This window comes from Zeugodacus cucurbitae, chromosome 5 (genome assembly GCF_028554725.1).
Source record: "Zeugodacus cucurbitae isolate PBARC_wt_2022May chromosome 5, idZeuCucr1.2, whole genome shotgun sequence".
NCBI classification, from domain to species: domain Eukaryota; kingdom Metazoa; phylum Arthropoda; class Insecta; order Diptera; family Tephritidae; genus Zeugodacus; species Zeugodacus cucurbitae.
Genome location: NC_071670.1, coordinates 60,906,057 through 60,914,494, shown reverse-complemented (window position 1 = coordinate 60,914,494; position 8,438 = coordinate 60,906,057).

Below are 8,438 nucleotides of genomic sequence, written 5' to 3'. Positions count from 1 at the left end.
CCTCATAAAAGCGATCAGCTGATCGCCTAAAAGTAACAACAAAGAAAAAGTAATATAATTAAAGCATAAAAATTGGCTATAATTTAAGCAGATGAAATAATAATTAAATAAATAGTGAAATAAAAATAGCAAAATAAATACAAATACAAATAATGAGCATACATACATACATTTACATATATAATATATTAGCAATATATACAAGAACCAAACAAATACATAAATATATACACCCAAACACACAGTTAACACAACATAATATAGTTAAACAACAAAATACAGCAACAAACACTTGCAATCACAACACTGCCACCTTGAAAAACAAACACAACTGCTAAAATATACAAACAAACATACATACATACATACTTATACATATTTTTAACAATTTCTTTAACTTTTACTTTCACAACAACAATACAAATACACAGCTACCTTAATTTAGCAAGCTATTTTTTGCAATAACTACAAATCTACACAGCCACAAATAGTACAGGTCTTTCTTGAAGACAACTATCCAAAAAACAAAACAAACACTTTTTTCCTAAAGCAGCAAGTATTCTTTACAAAAACAATTTTCTGCCTATTGAAATACAAATACAAATTAAACAAACTCGTATTAGCGCACATCACATTTTTGATTTTCAATTTTTTAAATATATTTTTTTAATAATTTTAAAATTACTATTTTTTATATTTTTTTACATTCTCTTTTTTTTTAATTTTTTAATTAATTTTTCGTTTTTTTTTTTTCAATTTTAATTTTTCCTTTAAATTTTTTTGATTAATTTTTTTTTATTTTATTTTCTTTTTTTAATTTTCAATTTTTTAATATTTTTTTTAAATAATTTTTATTTTATTTTTTATTATTATTTTTTTTTAATTAATTTTATTAATTAATTTTTTGTTTTATCTAAATTTTTTTAATTTAGATTTTTATTATTTATTTCTTTATTTATTTTTTGTTCATAAACATTTTTTTATTTAATTTTTTTTTCATTTCACTATATTTACAACAATAATTAAGCTTATACTAAGCCACTAAACACACACTACTACATACATACATGCACAGTTGCAACCCCAAACTATTTACAACAATTATTGTACATACACACAATACACACACACAAAGTTACACATACATATAAAAAAACAACAACAAGTACCAAACACAAACACAACTAGAATTACACACACATATATAATATAATTTTAAAAATAAAAATATTCGAATTATGTTTAATTTCACTTAGCACAAAAGAATTAATTAAATATAATTATTATTAATGGAATAAAAATACAAATAAGTTAACAATCAAATTTTTTATGCTGTGAAAATTGTGAAACAACAAAACAAACAAGTGAATGTAACGAGGAAACGTGTAATGTAAAAAAGCATAATGTGGCAAACAGTTGGTAACATTATGATTTTTAATTTTTTTTTCGTTTCGTTTATTTACAAGAAGCATACATATATATGTTTAGAGATTAGCTGGAATTATACAATACATGTTTACACACATACAATATACATTTATATATAATATTACATACATATATATTTTAATGTTATTATTTTATTTTATATTAATAAACATTTTTTTGCTCAACAAATTTTTGGTTGTTTTATTTAATTTTAGTTTTATGTTTTTTGCATTTAGTCAGTAATAAAAAAATAAAAACAATAAATGCTTTCGTAATACTTTTAAAATGATATTATAAAAAATGTATTTATAAAATTTATTAAAAATATTTGTTAATATTTTCTTTTTCCTTTAAATAAAGTATTGGTTAAAATATAATACAATACACAAAAATAATATTGTTTAAATTTTCTTAAAATTACATAAAAGAAGTAAATACATACTTTTTAAGTTATTTAAATTATTTACAACTATTTATTTATATTTTCTGAAAGTTAATTTGGATTATTAGATTTTTTAAATATTAAAAAATATTTTTTTTAGATATATTTATGTAATTTCCAAGCCAAATATTATTAAAAAATGTAATTTACTTTTTTTAATAAACAAAAAATCCGTTAAAAATATTTATAACTTCCTTTGCCTTTCTTTACTTATATTATTATTTTTTTTTAAGAATACTGCACAAAAGAATTAAAAAAAAAGAAAGTAATCTCGAAATTATTTTTTTTTTATTTTCTAAATTTCAAGTAATAATGTTTATACAGAAAAAAACTAAAAAAAAAATAAATTTTCATTAGAACATTTTTTTATTATTTTTTAAAATAACTGAACAAAATTTTAGTTATCAAAAATTTCAAATATAATTTTAGATTTTTAAAAGAGTTTTATTTATTCATTTTTTTATTATCTCCTTACCTCACTGGGCGAATTGCTGAACCAATTATTATAAATATAAAATATAATTTTAAATAAAACATAATAATTTTATTTCACAAAAATTAAAAAAAAAGATATTATTTTTATTTTAATAAAAAAATAAATTTTTATTAAAAAAAAAATTGTAACTTTCTAACATAATATTAAATCAGTAGGAGAACTATAAAAAATATATATTCAAAGTAGCAAACAACTCAAAAAATATATTTATATTTTTTTATTCAAATGGCTTTTAAACAATACAAATAATACTAATGAAAAACCATGAAAACAATACGGACATAAAAGAGGCACAAAAGAAATAAAAAAATCTATTATTACCGATTTTGAGGTTTTATCATTGCTAAATAATTTTTTATACATTTTATATGTTAAAATTTTAGACAAATTTTTAAATTCTATATTTTATAAAATAATACAAAATTTTATTTTTACATGCATAAAATACAAAAATAAAATAAAGTATTTTATTTATATTATTTCTTTTCTAATATAAAATTAAGAAACGAAAATTTTTTTTATTATTATCAAGTAATACCATACTTATCATCATAAGAATATATTTCGCAATTTTTCTGCAGTAATTTCTTAAATTTCAATTCCATTTAGAACCCTGATTACCCAAACTTCTAGAATCATCTTTGGCCTCCGGATTTACTACCATATAAAGCACTTAAAATTTTTTTTTGGATTTTTTTAATTTTCAAAAAATTTTATTTTCCATTATAAAATCACAAAAAAAAAATAAAATAATAATACTATTGAAAAAAAATAAAAACATGAGAACTCAAAAACGTATTATGTATACGTACACAAAACTGCAAGAAATACAGCAACGAACAATTTTTATTAGATGTAATAGATATTCGTATTTAGAACAAAATCAAAATGAGAAATACCAAATATACACATGCAGGCGATATATTGAAGGAAAACTAAATATAAAACTAAAAACAAAAAAATATTGAAATTATAATAAATAATAATAAAACATAAAAACAAAGCATTCAAACTCTCGATGTGTGTTTTTGTCGGTGTCTATGCTAATAATCAAAAGGAAACTAAATACAAAAAAAAATGAAAAAAAAAATTATGAGACAAAAATGATTTTTTCGAAATTTACTTTACTAAAATCGAACTCTATATATACATACATACATACATACATTATATACATACCTACCTACTTAATTACATATAATAAATTGTATATTTACTCTTTGGTGTAGGTTATGTAATATTTAAATAAAAAAAAAAATTTTATAAAAGAAAACTATGCGAACGAAACAAAAGCAGTTCTCCCAACATTTGCGAAATATTATGACAATTTCCAAGGTTTCAATAATGCAATTTATTACAAAAAGAAGAAAAGTGCAAGTGAGATGTATGGAAAATTTAATCAAGCAAGTAAAATATTTATTTAAAAAAAAAAATTACGGAGAAACGCAGAAAATGTGTAGAAATTGAGTAAAACAAAACCAACATTTGTAGGGGAGAAGAAAAGTACTGAATTTGTATTTTAATTGCGCTAATTTGGCAATTATTGAAGATTAAGTGTAGAAAATTTGCATAAATTTAGTCCATAAATTGTTTTAAATAATATTTTAAGACTTGAAATTAAAAGCGTTAGCATTTGCGAAAAAAAACATTTTTATATTTTTTCATTAGTGTTAGCATTGTACATATATATTTTATAAAACTTAATGATTTTTATGAAAAAAAAATAAAAAATATATTTAATAATTATTAAATATTTTTAATAGTTTTTCAGTTGTTAATTCCCACTATATGTAGATCTTCAAGCTACATTATTTATTTTTTATATATATTTTTTTATTTTTTTGTAATTTATTTATATTTTTCCTTATTTTAATTTTTTATATAAAAGTTTAATAAATATATTTAATAACTATTAATTATTATTATTAGTTCCCACTATTGATCTTCAAGCTACATTGTTTTTTTTTTAATTTAAAATGAATTTTTTTTATATTTTTTTGATAAATTTTGTAAATTATTTTTATTTTATTTATTTTTTTTTGTTTTTTTTTTTATTTTTTAAATTTTACTTTTAATTTTTTTTTATTTATTTGTATTTTTATTTATTTTATTATTTTATTTTTTTAGTTTTTTTTTATTTTTCTATTTTTTATTATTTTACGTTTTTTTCCTACAGCCTTCTTTTTTAATATTTACTTAATTTTTTTATTCATCCCGAGAAGCTTTGCTTTTTGTTTTATCCGTCATTTTAATTGACCTCGTCCTTCGCTACAAATGCCACGCCCCTAAGCTTTAAATATTAAATGCTTGAATATTATATATTTTAAAATCAGTATTTTTCCAAAAAAAAGAATAAAAAATTACGAAATAAAACAACAACAACAACTACATAAAATCTTTAGAAATCGAATATTGAGTCCATGTTTGTGTTATTTAATAAATAAAAAATCAAACAAACGGTAAATATTGAACGTTAACAAAACTATCTCATGTAAAGAAATTCTTTTTGAAAACTATGTAACAATTTTTTTTTTTGAAAAAAAAATAAATAAAAAACAAAATATTAATGTAAAAACGAAATTATATATGTATGTGTGTGGTAGTAAAGAAAAGTAAAACAAAACAAAAAAAAATCAGAAAAAAATTAAAATTTTATAAAACTATTTTTCGGTGTTAGTTGTCTTTTTGGATAATATACTTACACAATAAATTATAAGAAAATTCAAAAAACCAAAAAAAAAAAATCTAAAAAAATACAAAATTAAATTCACTGTTGATGTTGTGACAAAGGAAATACAATTAAAGTGCAAATGCATATTTTTACTCACTTCTTTACGTCCCCCATGAACAAAAGAAAAGAAAACTTAAGATATTAGTAAGCTAAATTATACATATGTATATATATACATAGTTGTATGTATTGATACATGTGCGTCTACAAACATATTATTATTGTATTGTACTAACTGTAATAATATATATAAAATATAAATTAAGTAACGAACATTTTTCTCTTTCTCTCTCACACTCACTACGCTCTATTTCAATATATGTATGTACTCTATGAATATCGTTTCAACTAGTTATATATGTATTATATATTTAATGAAACAAGTCCAAGTGTTTGAAAAAAAAGCAGAAAACAAATCTATGAATTAGAAAAAAATGCGCAAAAATTTGATGAAATATCAATTATTAATTTATATTAATTTTATTTACATATATATATATATAGTTTATACAAACACACGTGCGTATTATATAAATGTCTACAAATATTGTATTTACCTACCGATATACATACATACATATAAACTAAAGAAAAAACCACGATATGCACTCGTAAATGTATACTAATTAACTGCAAATATGCATACATACAAACGTTTGTGTGTAGCAAATTAAAAAAAAAAAATATTACAAACGCACATTTGTGTAAAAAATCGCATGAAAATATTTATTAAAATCGCATGAGAGTGTGTATTAAAAATCGCATGAGAGAACTATTGACAGCAAATCAAAAATTGATGGAGAAAAATAATTAAAACAGTAAACCAGAAATGCGCAAATATTTGATGACGCAGCTGGCGTTGGTCCTGCGATCTGTCGACTGTCGATCTAGCGAGGATCTGCAAACAATTTAGCAATAATTCTAAAATGACCTCAATCAAATATTACAACTAGTTATATTTTTAAAATATATATACATATATTTTAATAAAATATAAAGGTAAATAAATTAAAATTAAATTAAGTGAAGAAATGTGAAATAAAAAATTCAAATTGTAAATAAAAATTTTGCAAAAAAATAATTGCAAGCGATTAAGCTAAAGCGCGCCGTGGTGTCATGAAAGAAAGCATGCAACTTGCAACTAATTGTTAGTACAGCCACAGCAGCAAAACAAACACACAAAAAATGTCTCTCGATCGAACGAAGTAAGAATGTGATATTTTTCTAAGCCACAAGCAACCGATAATGATTTTTAAACAAATAAACAAATTAAAAAACAAATATTAATATGTAATATTAAATAAGCAAAAGTGAAGCAAAAGTGTTAATTAAAGTCAGTAAGCAGTCCAAAAGTGGTTAGACCGCAGCAAAGTAAATTAAATCTCAAACTCAAATATTTGCAGTTTTTTAAATTACATACATAGTTACCAAACATACCGTTAGAAGCGTTACAGCAACGAAACGGTTAAGCAATAGCCAGGTCAATAGCTACAATGCAAGAAAAAACTATAGAAATAAAATAAAAAAATAGTAAAAGCAAAAACAAAAGCAAAAATACTACAAAACAGCAATAGAGACTGATTTTCACACTATATAAACAACAATAAAAACAAGAAACATTTTTTATTATTCAAAATAATTCACAAAAAAAAAATAGCATGCAATAACCGCTTAACTCAAAAATATGCAATTTTCAAAAAATTATAAACGCAAACTTCACACAAACACCAACTTAAATGCAATAAAAATTAATTAATTAAAAAATAAAAAAATGCCATAAAAATGATCTAATTTCTGAACCTTCAAATTAAAAAAAAAAAACTGTTTACTGCAACAAAAGCGCCTTATAAAATTAGGTTTAACAAAATAATATTTGAAAACAAAACAAATTTATGCACTTAAAACCCCAAATTTGTTTAAAACTTATACAATTCCACTTAGTTTCCCTATTGTATTATAAATATTATTTAAGGAATGAGCGGAATTGGAACAGTAGTTACGTGTAATGATTAGTGAAAACAAAAAAAAAAAAACAAAAACAGAACGAATAACATAAAGAGTGAGATAAAAGAACGTAGTAAATGTTAAGCAATGCGAAAATGAAACGAAATGTAAAAACAACAAAAAAATAGAGAGCAAAATAAATTATATAGTGAATAAGTGCAGTATGGGCAATGAAGAGTTTAAGCAACAACTAGTAGTTGGAACATTAGGTATACATAGCTGTACATAAGGAGTGGAGATTATTTGTGTGGAATGGGTGCGATTATAAATTGAAGATTGGTTAAGCTATTTTTTGTGATAGAATAGAGAGGAAGGTAAATGAGCAGCAATGTTTAGAGAATTTGTATTAGCATGTTTGAGAGAATTTATAGGTATAAGTAGCGGAAATTGGTATGAAATAGAATTAATGAACGACGAGTGGAAAGTAGGGCTTGTTACATGACATAGACGTAAGTGGGGCTGCATTTTGTAGGATTTACGAATAAGCGAAGATTGCCAGCAACAATAACGCTTGGCGATTTGGAAGCATAGATTGAGGCGCTACGACGAGTTTGATCGGTTAATTTTTCTTTTATAGAGAACTGTGAAAGGAATTGGACATGATTTAAGCAATTTCTTTATTTATTAGATACACCATGAAATATATTATTAAAAAATATACATTTGAGATTTTAATAGTTAAATGTTAAAAAAATTTAAGAATATGACATTTACAACTTGTCTAAATTTCAATATTCAACTCAAAAATGAACATTTCAATATATATAAAGGCGAAAGGTGCATTTATATATATTTTTTTCTTCAATATATCTTTTTTCCTTAGATTTGTTCATTTAAAGTTTATTTTTTAACATATAAATTAAAAATTTTGTACATTTTCTCGTAATATAATTCACAGCTTTAATATTTTTATATTTGCGAATTTACCTTATAAACTTCCGTAAACTCTCCAATGCCTAAAACATAAACAAAGAACAGCTGATGGAAGTAGTTTTAGTAAATTCAACGATCAAACTCGGCCCAAAACATTTACAATTAAAATATTTAAGCGTCAGGCGAAGAAAGGAATATTATATTCAAAGGCGAAAGGTGCTATGGACAAAGACGTAAACAATGTGATAATGTTGTAAACTTAATTTAACTAAATTTTTTTTATAAAAACCACTTTGTTGACATTTTTAAACAGCAAATTAGAATTCAAAGTGACTACAGTGGAACTGCTTAAACTGCTAACAAACACACACATACATAAAATTAACAAAAAATATTTTAACAACTACAATACACAACAAGAAAAAAGTTTTCTTTCATCAAATTTGAAAAAATATTTATTTCAA